Source organism: Epinephelus moara, chromosome 4 (assembly GCF_006386435.1).
Source record: "Epinephelus moara isolate mb chromosome 4, YSFRI_EMoa_1.0, whole genome shotgun sequence".
Taxonomy (NCBI): Eukaryota; Metazoa; Chordata; class Actinopteri; order Perciformes; family Serranidae; genus Epinephelus; species Epinephelus moara.
This window is the reverse complement of record NC_065509.1, coordinates 37876169-37889858: the sequence shown is the minus strand read 5'-3', so window position 1 is coordinate 37889858 and position 13690 is coordinate 37876169.

The following is a 13690-nucleotide window of genomic DNA, read 5'->3' as shown; positions in this document are numbered from 1 at the left end:
CCCTTTATCTTTCTTTTCCTTCCCTGCCTCTCCTTCACCACCTCTGTTCTGTCTCTTTTTTCTCTCCTTTGCATTCTCCCTCCATCTTGCTCCCCCTCCACCCCTCCTCTCTGCTCTCCTCCTCTGCATCCCTCAGTATCCACCCGACAGAGAGTCATCCATCTTCATTGGGGAGACACATGTGCTGTTTTGACAGTCAGGGCTCTGACGGAGCGAGAGGAAGGAAAGCAGCAACCCCATGACAGCAAAGACACATTATCGGTGGGAAAACACATCCGACCATCAATTACTGAAGCCCATCCAACTCCACCAACACTTTGGGTATTAGCTATTGTCACTGCCGTCTGGCTCAATGATCCGGCATCACTGGAGAGGTGTTAAATCTACTGAGTTAATACTCTATTAGTCAACGATGTTGGTTTGATATGGTTTGATATGAAAAGTGCAGGTCCTAAAAGGTTTGTAATTTAAGATGTTTTTATTTGAATTTTGGCTTCGTTAGTGCTCCAAAGACTTTGGTTATTCTCAAAAAACGAATTTTCTCTTTGATGCCTTTTATTATTTTGATGAAAACTCTCGTTGAGGATCTTTTTTTAACTGGTTCATCTGCTGAAGCTATTGTTGCTAATGCTAACTAGCCGGTTTTCAGCCCATTCGCCAGAAGGAATTGTTGGAGTTGTACATTTCTGCAAACCACGAATATGTTACATTTGCACATTTCATACCTATCACATCAGTGTTCCTAAATGAGCCAACTTTGAATTTAGGAGGTGGAGGGGATAGTGGATAGCGTGTCACTTAAGCGAGACGACTGCCGCAGATCACTTTTTGACACCAACAAATGATTTTGTGAGTCATTGTTGTTTTTCTAGTGGATTTTTAAGCATGTTCACTGTTTTGTTCTGCAGTGATAGTGGCACAAAAAGTAGTTGTTTTTATTGAGACATCGCTGCTGTTCCAGTGGGGATTGTGCTTCCAAAACTGGGTAATTTAAGTCAAAACATGGTCTTTTCTTCACCATTACTAAGTGTTTTTTGTGCCTAAATCTAACCACACCTTAAACACAGTGTTGTTGAAACATAAAGTTCAATATATCTGCTAAATTATAGTGTGCAAAAGTAGAGCCCAGTCTTGCAGTCGTTGAAATCAGTGGGCAGTGAGTTACAGCGTCAGACACCAAAGAAAAAAGGTGTCCTTTAACATCGGCATGATGGCAACTGGCGGCGTCAGAAGGAAACATGGCGAAACAAGGATGAAATTTAAGGCAGTGAAAATCCGATTGTCTGAATTTACATAGTCTGGATTTCCAGACTATGTAAATGTTAAATTTCCTGTGAAAACAGAAGTGTATCTTGAAAGAAGGCAATGCATGTAACAGGCAGAAGTTGACACAGCGTCCCAGAATGTAAACAACCAATACACCTTGGGCACCTTGCACGTCGTATGTGGACCTAGAAAGTCCATGACCAAACATCAATATGTGACGAGGTCAGAGTGAGAATGTGTTGAAAAGTAACATATCCGTGGTTTACAGAAATGTATATGCCAGCATTTTTTTTTTTTTTTTTGTTTTACTGGCGACTTGGTTGCTGTTTTCCTTCTTATTCCATATAAACTAATGTGTCTCTGGCACAGAAAAAGTAAAATGCAAATATTTTTCCTCTTTGACACTTCCTCTTGTTTTTGTGACAACAGATGGAAAAGCAGAGTTTGGATCACTGTTGTTTTATGCCAGTCAAGAGTCGAGATGAAAATCATCATTTATCCATTTGAAAACGTGAATTATTACTTCGCCGTCTGACCATTCATCATGTCAACGTCTTCTTACAAATGACAATTTGATTGATACGGGACAATCAATCTGATATGGGAGACATCAGCAATGTAACTGATGTGCAGCTGGATTGGTTTGTAATTGCTGTCAGAGGTGATCTTAGTCAGTGTCCTGCCATTTGGAATGGTATTACTTTGACCTAAAGATGACAGTTCAATTAAATACAGTGTCGTCAGGCTGAGAGGATGTGACAGTCATGTCCATGACAGTTGCCATAAGGGCATTAATGACATCGCTGCCAGTCAAACTGTCACTAGTCTCTCCTCTGTTGCTTTTTGGTGTCATGGAATTAAATAAAAAAAGGCTTTAAAGAAGAGTCAATAAATCAATAAGAGTCCCAATTCTGATTTTGGGAAAGAAGAGAAATGGTGGCCTGGTTACACCTTAGAGTTTCAACACATTTCTTATTGTTTTGGCTCTGTATTACAGCACATTACATTTCATATGAAACAGTTACTATGAGGCTTAAGAGCTGACCATCAGATTTAAAGGAACACTTCATCCCCCAAATGACCATTTGTATATCAATTACTCACCTTGTGTTATACTGATATCCTTAAGAAAACACCTTTTTCTGCCATGCCTCCATAGTGAAAACAGAATACAAAAATGGAGAACATGCCTCATGAACTAAAGTCAAAGGGGTCCACATTTAACAACAGCAAAACTGTGTCAAAACATTTGCCTACAAACTCTACAAGTCTCACATATCACTCATATGCATCACAGCCAGACTCCATTGACAAAAGTAGTAATTTCACCTCGCTGAACACGGGAGCTGCTCGTCCACAGCTGCCTTGATCAGTGTGTGTTATTGTTTGACTTTGGTGTTTTAAAGGGTTAGTTTTAATTTACCAAAGTCACACAATAACACAAACAAACTACAGAGGCTGGTAGACCAGCAGCTCCTGTGTTCAGCGAGGTAAAATTACTACTTTTGTCAATGGAGTCCGGCTTTGTAGAGAGCATAGATAAGTTTAACTTTCCTTTTAGTTTCCTGGTGGGAAGGGCTGTCTGTTTGGGAAGTACTGAGCGTACAACTGGATCAATGACACTTGGATTTTACTGCACCAGTGGTATGAGAGTTTGTAAATGGATGTTTTCAAGATAGAAAAGAATTTTCTTGGTGCAAGTTTTCTTCACGAATCCAACGTAAAACGGGGTGAGTGACTGATATAAATGTCATGTGGAGGGTTGAGTATTCCTTTAAACGGTTATACCAATAGATTTACAGGTTTGAGGCCATTTACAATAAAATCCCAGCTCACCATTGTGTAATCCATGCTGCTGTGTTTTAGAAACCTGCATGTTTTTTCTATTCCATTGGTTTCTATTCACTTCTCTTTGGTATGAATCTATTAAAGCTTGTCTGAGTTGTGTTATCCATCACAGTGAGCATCAAGTCAGCTTTAATTTTGGTCAAAGTTACATTATCAGTATGAGGTAATGCATTGCAGATGTTTCAAATCAAATCACGCCGCTCTTAAACTGCATTACCACGCAATGATAATGCAACATTGACAAAATTAATGCAAACTTCATGTTCACTGTGATGGATTATACGACTGAAGCACGTTTGAGAAGTCTACTGATTTTTGATTTACTGTTGGTAGAGAAATGAATGGAAGCCAACGGCTGGCTAAATAAACAATGGTCCTTGGTTGGTTGACAAGAAATTGAGCAAAAAATTAGAAATGGAAGCTATAGCCTCTCAAAGTGACCTGAACGCCTCGTCACTGAACATTTTCACTGGTATCAGGTTGTAAATGCTAATGCACTTGTGTTTTGATAATGAATCCACTCAGTGTAGCCTCGCATCATCACTACGTATTTCACAAAAAGCTTCCTCACCATCCTGACATCATGTGGATCACAGTAATAAGCCATTGATTTACTACCAAAATGATCCTCAGCGATTTTATTTGTGCCTAATGTTTTTAAAGTTGTCACATAAATCAAGTCGAATCAAGAGGAGGAAGAGGTGATTCTCTCCTTCCTCCCCCCCTCCTGCATTAGCTCATCCTCCTCTCCCAGACTCTCCCCGCCTGGCGCTCACTTCCCGTCTGTAGGCGCTCATACCGGGACGCCGCTCGCTCAGCGCTTCCTCTTGACGACCCTCTGAGGTACATTTGATGTCAGCGTGAACAGCTTGTTTTCCTTTTCTCCCTCCAATTCCCTCTCTTGCTCCCTCTCCCTCTCGTGCTTCTCATTTCTTCTTTAGTCTGAAGTGCCGTCGCGTTATTGGACGCAGGTTTGAGAGGCCGCGGCACCAGATTGATGGGCGCTGGGGAGCGTGTCTGTGACATACAGGCCTGAGAAGAAGCATAGAGGAAGAGCTCCTCTCTGCCCCATCCATCATCCCTGAGCCCTAATCACCCAGTGATGGAGAACGTACAGGATGGAGGAGGAGAGAGTTCTGGATGACAGACATGCGTGTGTTGCACAACAAAAGCAATCCTGTCATCTACCGTGAGCCACTTTCTTCTCAAGCCTTATTTATCCAGGGGAGATTTGTGGAGCAGAGATGATCTGTCTCTGCATCACCGTCATACAGTTAAGCCCTCATCTCACAGGACTAATATCGTCTCAACATGGGAAGTGATTTGAAGTAATTGCAGAGATCCTCAGTATTTTTCTCTTGTCTTATCTGTCCTCAGGTACGGACACATTAGCATTCTGTTCAGCAAAATTGCTGCATAATCAAGAACGTCTAGCTCAGTTCTGGTGACCCGGTATGCAGCACCCAAGAAGTCTTGTCCACCCTCTAAATTCCCCCCAAAACTTGAGCATTCCTCAGATGTAGGCCTGCTGGTGGCTAGCCAGCCTGCAAAGATGCTATGAGATGTAAATCAGAGGATTTCAGAGATGCTGGGACGTGTATTCCTACAATTTTTGTGCCAAAAACTAACAAATCTCTGACGAATGAAAACACAAACAAAAGTTGATATCAACTCTCCCATCCTACATCTGATAAAACACACAATGCATCCTCATACAATGGTTCATTTGATATCCTATGAATTAACGGCCCATGAACAACATTGCATCCTTAACATAAAGTTATGTAATTGACTGTAAAGTCATGGAGGTTAGCTTTAGGAAAAAAAAATATGTTGACGACGTACCTTAAAATAACTCAATGACTCGTATGACTTCTAATGAATTAGCAGCACAGGCATGACGTTTATTCAACTCAAATATGAAAAAACACCTGTTCATAGTTAATGTGTTAGTTGCATTCATGTATAAATTGGGGAGGTTAAGTTTAGTGAAGTTACTAAATACTAAACTATATACTAAATGTACTAAATGTTTTAGTATGTTTGGTACTAAATGTGAAGCTTTGTATGTTAGGTTTAGGTTCCGAACACCAGTTTCCTGAGGAAAAGTCCTGTGTTATTTGACCCATGCACCACCCCAACCTGCCTCATTACACAGACTTGTGGTCTTTATACTCATCTAACTTACAGCCAAACACTGATCCAGAGTGAGAGTTTTGATGAAATACCCCAAATGTCCATTTGCCCTTTTTGTACCAAAGGAAGCTTGCAGGTTGCCAGGCATGTTGTAGGTAACCTTTTCAAACTTCTACAGAAGTAGTAGTACTATATAAACATTTCTAGTGAAGCTCTGACAAAACAAGGATTATAGTGTGTTTGCTTTCCAAGCAACTGTGCAAGGAATGTGTTTGCTTGGCTGCAACCCTTTGGCTGAAATATCGCTGGTGAATTACACAGAAAGAGGAAAGATAAACAAAGATAGTCACCACAACTATCAAGAGTGGAAGACATTTAATATCAACATTATATGTAGCTGTATATATTAGTGTAGCGGCCTGCCTTGCCTTGCCTTAAGGAAAATGCACTTTCAAGCAGATGTGTGGACTAAAGTCACATGAGTGCACATAAGTGTGCCGTGAATCAATTCATTCCCAGCAAGTCAATACTTAATCTCTGAAAATTCCTACGGCCCATTCTGGGCCCCAACTGCTATGTTTAAACTCAGTGGTTACTCATGCAATCACAACATGGCAACAGGCAAAATCAACCCAATTAGGCTACGAAACTGACTGCAGTTGCAACCAAGCTATGGTTAAAAAGCTAATATGGGTGCTATGAGCTAATTGTGGTACTGGTTAATAGTGCGATACTAAAGTGCAATGCAAACAACAAAAAATGTAACAAATACATAGAAATCTTAAAAAGATTTTTGTAAATTTAAAATGGCATTTTGGTGAAGAGAAACATTATGACTTCTTTAGGACTCGAAACTCACGATTAGGTAAGGGACTTGGGACTTGAGTACAAAGACTTGAGATGTACTACATACAAAACAATGACTTGGTCCACCTCTGCCTTCAGGTGCCATATTATTTATCCACATCTGTTTGAAAGGAATGAAGTAAGGTCAGGTTAGCTATGAAGGCATGCATGGTATACATAACACCCTTCACAGTATTTATACAAGTGCATGCAAACTTTGCTGGCACTCCAGCAGATGGTGTCAATCAATGTCAGTGTGCCAGAAAATTTAATATAGCAGTTCATTAATTGTTAATTATTCATTACGGATAAATTCATGAAATATAAGAAATACCCTGTGTGTACCTCTTTGCAGAGCATTTTGGAGGTTCTTTGCTCAGGGGCACTTCAATAGTAGTCGGCCTCTAAATGAAGCATTTTGTGTTTCCTACTTTATCATCACATATGTCACTCTTACGTCAAGTATTCTCTCCAGGATTATCTTACTTGTGAATGATTTTGATCCCATAACTTGTCCTCTGATTGTGTGAATTTGTCTGATAATCCCATCTGCTTATTTGTGGTTAAAAGAGAAATGACAGAGTGATACATTGGAAAGATCTCATCAGTTGATTGACACCAGATTCATCCCGGAAATGTGGAAAACCTACTGGGATTTCGTAAACCACTCAACACCTCATCACTGTCAAAATGAGCATTTAACATGTCAGGCAAGACAGTTTCCAAAGAGAGAATATAGACAACCACATGTTCCACACAAAAAGACTGAGGCTTTAATTGCTTCTTTAAATTTCAATAATGGGTTTTAATTTCATAAAAGTAATTATATTGTCAAAGCCGGTGTCACATTTTTCAAACAGCAGATTTGCAAAGAGGATTGAAAACAACACACACACAACACACACACACACACACACACACACACACACACACACACGCACACACACACACAGAAAAGAAGAATGCCTCCTCAGCAATTAGGCAACAGTGAACTTTTCCTGCAGAACATAAATCAAATCCGAGTCTCTTCCCACGTCTCGCCTTTATTTTGTTATTTGTCACCAAAATGATTAATAGTCACTTAGCGTATTATTGCACGGCATGCTGCCGCGGCTCCTGCAATTACACAATACTTAGCTTCTCAGCTGTCAGCGATCCATGCAGGGAAGAGGATACCGCAGGTTCACATGGCAGAGGAGCAGAAGCAGAGGTTAATACACTCGCTCAGAGGACGTGTCACTTTCAACACATCTGTTTTAATGACAGTGTCCATTTCAGTTACTTTCCCTCACAGCGTTTGGGTGTGTCATCAACAGCAAATATTACCCCAAAATACTAAAATGCACACTCATAGAATTGCAGATGATCTTGGCAGTGATAAATGACCTGTAATAACAGCAAAACATAATTGTTATTGATGATTTTTTCTTTGTTGAAGAGCAAAACAAATGTCAGCTATCAGATGAAAAATGGCAAATCCTTTTAAAGCATTCATCAAAAGCACTGACAGGCTTTACTCTTTGCTTTGAATATTTAAATATATTGACTACAGTTGCAGATTTATGATGCAGAATCTACTGACCTGATGATATTTCAATTTAATTTGAAGACCATGGATTTCAGCTTTTAACAAACTGAAACATAAGGACTGAAAAACTGCCTCTTAATTGTCCAGCATGCAAACACAGCCATGGCAGTGTTGGAGTGCTGCAATGTGAATGAGGAAAAAAACAAAAAAACACATGACCTCATTCAGACCAGCCATTAACATTGAAGTAATGCATAAGCTGTTATTCCAGGTAGGACTGTGCCTCGTTTGTCAACGTCAGATGAAAGGTTTTGCAAGACAAAGACCCATTAAGAGCTCAGACTAAGTGTTTCTTCTTTCGGAATATTATATGATAGCCATTTGTTTTCACTGTCTCACGCAGTAAAGATATGATTGAATCTCATCTCGGGAGGCAAAAGGTTTATTTCCGAGGCTGGGCTGATCTGCCAGCATCAGTTGTTAATGTAATGACCCATGAAGGCATGCCAATCTCTTCATCACCCAAACCCCAAACACACAATATATTGGTATTATTAAAAGGGCTTTCATTCTGTAAAAGTACACATTCTTAAAAGTTTCCCAAGACCAAAATTTAGGATAAGTACAGCAATATAACTGTCTACAAAACCTTTTAGGATCATCTCAAATTGAAGCAATTTTTCTACATTTAAGGAGTAATAAAGTGAAACATTTAAAATCTTAAAAGAATAAATACTGTTATAAGCAGTGTTGGGAACGTTACTTTAAAAAAGTAATTAGTTATAGTTACTAGTTACTTACCCCCAAAAGTAACTGAGTTAGTAACTGAGTTACTGCACTGTAAAAGTAATTAATTACCTGGAAAAGTAACTATAGCGTTACTTTTTTTTATAAAATGCTCAAATATGTCAAATTGCTTGGACACTCCCCCTTAATGGAACTGTATGTAATGAAACAACATTGAATATGTTAAATGAATGAAATTGACACTTAATAGAATAAATCATTATTATAAAACACTGTACACTTATCTACACTACACTGCATTGTTGTGCGTGTGTGTGTGTGTGTGTGTGTGTGTGTGTGTGTGTGTGTGTGTGTGTGTGTGTGTAAGAACCGCCATTAATCGCGCAAGTTAAATGTGAAAAGTCTCATTGACTGACCGTCAGCTGTTTGTCTGCGGCGAGGGAGAGGGGCGGAGGGAGCGCAGCTGTGGAAACATCCTGCAGTCCGAGATACTATCATGCGTTAGAATAACTTATTAGACGGATATATATGTAGAGAAAGGCGACGTTTAGAGAGCAAGCCCAAATAAGCAACTCCACTTTAGAAACAAGCCCTAAAAACCGCAACCCGTGACTACCAATATTTGTGAGCGACTTTACAAAAACACAAGCCCAAAGTCGCGGACCTGACAAACCTGCTTGTGAATACCCGCCCTACTCTGCCTCTGATTGGTTTATGATGAAATTTTCCTCTCTCTAAGCCAATCATCATCACTTATGCTTCCCCCTCACCTGCCCTCACCAAAGAAGAAACACTTTAGAACCCCACAGTGAACTCAAGTAAACCCGAGTAACGGCGCATTTTATTGTGAGTAACCATAACGGCGTTATAACTGGGGAGACAGTAACTTTTCTGATTACTCGTTACTGAAAAAAGTAGCGCCGTTAGTAACGCCGTTATTTATAACGCCATTATTCCCATCACTGGTTATAAGATCATTTAAAATCCTATCCTATTATCACTTTGAGGAAATCCTTTTTGTAACTGAAATTAAGGACACTGTCACACCCTCAGTTGAGACAGTAAATGATTTATTTAGCCTTGTTTTATATATTTATCATCTAAGTGTTTGACAGGAGGTTTTAAAATTATAATCCTTAAACTTCCAGTTGTGGTTGAATTTGGAAAGATCCGCACTCCCTGAGCAGCCACTGTGTCAGAAATACAACAGATCAGGGGCTTTTGAGGTGGCACAAGGGGGACCAAGAACCAGTCGGGAGGCCGATGGGAAATCAGAAACTTTTAGTTAGAGTCAAAAATTGGAAAACATTGGGCTAGACAGACACGCCCATGTAACACAAGAACAGTTGCTGTATCCATTTACAGTGCAGCCAAACAAACTCACCTGTTTTATAAGTTGGTCGATAGGCCGTTTACCATCAGGCTATGAGCACCTGTGATCTGATTTCATCTGTCAAAAACTGTTGAAAATACCGTTAACATTAATGCTAATATCAGTGAGATAAACTTACTTCAATGCATCTTTGAATTCCTAGTGTGAAGGTACGCAATTTGAATCCCGTGCGGGGATGGCGGACCCCGCCACACAATGAAATCTATTACACTGAGAGGTTATTACAGGAGGAATTATTTTTGCTGAATGAAAAAGCTGACCATAAAGAACATCAAAAACCAACGTAATTTCCATCCCCTGTCATTTATTGATGCTTGAGCAGAGGCCCCCCACACCTTTTGTGTTGTATCTTGATGCAAAAGGGGAACAACAAACGAACAACATGATTATAGTTAGGAAACGATGGTGATGGATGTTAGTCACCTGAGTCAACTCCAAGTATACGGAGTCAGCGATTAGGTTTCAGCAACAAAACTACTTGGTTAGGGTTAGGAAAAGATCCTGGTTTACGCGACTAATGAGTCATATGACTAACGACTGAATAACAACTCACGTGACTAATGACTGACGTGACAAAATAACTCAAAGTTGACTTTTAGTTTTACACAGGACATGAACACTGGTCTGCTGGGTCAAAATCCTGTGCTTGTTGAACCCATTAACCTCCCCTAAGCAGACTTTCTTGCTCTTTATACTACGTCCGTTGCTCCGAATGTCTAATAATGACCTGGATGGGTTTATATTGGACTTGTTGAAAACCTGGTGTGTTATACAGACACTAAAGGGTGCATTGTGTGTCCATATCTGACAGTAAAGGCCACTGACCAAGCAGCTGTTTTGATGCCTTGGGAGCGAGACCAGACTGTAAAACCCAGATTTAATTGCATGACAATCTGAAGGATTTATGGCCTAGCTTTGAATTAACATGGAAATGTGACACACACATTTTGACTTGTAATGTAATTATGACATCTACTTTGAAATGATTAATATACTGCAATTTCAATAACTTTTTATTACTTGCAATTTGTAAAAATATTGAACCTTTTGCACATTTTGTCATCTCTCCATCTGCATGTCAATGTGTCTTCATGGTGAAATAGCAGAACGGTATGTTTGATTTTCCAGATCTGTTTGTTTGATCTACTCTGAGACAGATGGCTCCTGTCATTCTTTGTCTTTGTAATAAATCGTGTTTATATTCAACCTGCCAGAAGTCCTTCAACAACAATGTCAACTCGGGCCAACAAAATAGTTCTCGTCCTACGTGAGAAAATGAAATGCTCACGTATTTGTATTGGCCTCCAGACCTGAGGAGAGAACAACATGGAAATCCCCTCTTTAAGATTTCATGTTCCTCATTCTTTCCGCCCTCTCTGCTGGCGTCGCCCATTAAAGCGCTCATGCTGTTCACTTTATCATTCTTATGACCCCCATCTTCGGCTTTGGTACTGAGGCTTTCCTCCCCCTCTGTCTCTAATTCATCATCCTTTATAGAGACTAATAGGCTAGAGGTGACACCAGGGAGAGCCGACGATGACTCCTGGCTGCTCAGATCCACTCAGAGTGAAGGGTTTTCATTTGCCTCCAAGACACGGTGGTATTCATTTGTTGCAATGGCACCCAATTTTCTCCTGGCTTAGAGCACAAAACTCGGAGAATCTTTACGAGGCCTCTTAAACGGAGATGTACAGCCCGAGTTAAGGAGTGCTGTATGATGCCGTTTCCCTCCTGGCCGCCTCTTACTGCTAATATTACTTGTTTCATATTAAATGGCATGCATTTTATTTTGTAACTGCATGATAGAGTAGGACATGTGCAAAGATGAGTCTGTGGCTTACCCTAATGTAAACCTTATTCAGCAACGGGTCTGATCGCTAAACTGAGTGGGCACTGCAAAAAGGAATATTGGTCATTTGTTCAACACCTTATTACAATATATGTTTGTGTTAAGTGGCGAAGCAGGGAGACGTGTAATGTTTTAAGGGTCTCTTCACTGTGGACATGAAATTTCAGTCTGAAAAACCCCTTAGAGGGAATGCGATTATATACAGAGTCAATGAAACGACATGGAGGCATGAGAGGAGGCTAACAGTTTTGAATTTACTGATATATATTAACTGATATATCACTTGAGCAAAAAAAATCAAGCTCAACTCGAAGTCATGAATGCACTGAGGCAAGAGGAAACTGAAGAAAAACGATGAGTAAATGAAGAGAGTCTGAGTTGTCACACAGACACATACGGTGCATACGTTCATTCCTACCTAACAGCTACAGCTAATCTGTACAATCAGCACAGCATGGGCTGTTATATGTGGCGAACAAACACAGACTGTGAAAACACTCCATAGCCGTCAATTTTGTGTAAATATGATGGGGGAAATGTTTGCTTTGCTTTCAACCTTAACACAATTTATACCAGGAAAAAGAGGATGGATAGGTTTTCAAAGCATCTGACCTCAATACGCCGGCTCATATGAGTGACAATAACCAACAGCGTACAAGCAGAATGTGAGGCAGTTGGATCATGTCTGACTTTGCTCCTATAGTATGTTTGCCCATCATCCCTTGCAAGAAGCCTGGGATATTATTTAGTTCAAATGAGCCATTTTCTGTGGCTGTAAAGCAGGTAAGATGCCTTTGTGCCCATGACTGTCATGTGGTGATACCTTTATGTGTTGACTAAAACGTACACTTTACGAAAAGATTAAACACCAGAGATCTCTAACTCAGAGGTGCTCAAAGTTTTGATGACTGAGTGCCAGTAGCTTGTTTGCAATCATGTGGCGATTATCCATCCATCCATCCATCCATCCATTTTCATCCGCTTATCCTGAGCCGGGTCGTGGGGGCAGCAGGCTGAGCAAAGCACCCCAGACGTCCCTCTCCCCAGCAACGCTTTCCAGCTCCTCCTGGGGGACCCCAAGGTGTTCCCAGGCCAGATGAGCTATGTAATCCCTTCAGCGTGTTCTGGGTCTGGCCCAGGGCCTCCTACCAGTGGGACATGCCTGGGACACCATTCGGGCATCTGACCAGGAGGCATCCTGGTCAGATGCCCGAACCACCCCAACTGACCCCTTTTGACGTGAAGGAGCAGTGGCTCTACTCTGAGCTCCCTCCAGATGTCCGAACTCCTCACCTTATCTCTAAGGCTTAGCCCAGCCACCCCACAGAGGAAACTCATTTTGGCCACTTGAATCCACGATCTCATTCTTTCGGTCACTACCCAGAGCTCATGACCATAGGTGAGGGTTGGGACGTAGATGGACCAGTAAATCAAAAGCTTTGCCTTCAGGTTCAGCTCCCTCTTTACCACGACAGACCGGCGCAGCGCCCGCATCAATGCAGAAGCTGCACCGACACGCTGATCCATCTCACGCTCCGTTCCACCCTCACTCGTGAACAAGACCCTGAGATACTTGAACTCCCTCTCTTGAGGCAGTAACTCTCACTCAGGGCAATCCACCGGTTTCCGGTAGAGATCCATGGCCTCAGACTTGGTGCTGACTCTCATCCCAACTGCTTCACACTCGGCTGCAAAAACGCCCCTGTGCCTGCTGGAGGTCATGGAGTGATGGAGCCAACAGAACAACATCATCTGCAAAAAGCAGAGATGCAATTCTAAGGTGCAAAATTCGGATGGAGGACAGGAAGTGATAAATCCATATGGCTACTGTGTGAACTGGATATAGAGGAAAATGACGACATAAAAACACTGGATGAACCTACAAGCAGCAGGTGTCACCAGAAAATTGAAACTCATGTAGAATGTGATCCATTTAAAATGAAGAGAAGTGATTTCTCCCACAGCTTGACCAATTTGCCTGATGTGGACATAGTCGTCGTTACAAATGACCTCGTCCTCCAGACCTCCTAACGCTACTAACATGACATGACGAGCCAGTGAATGCGTACAAGAGTCT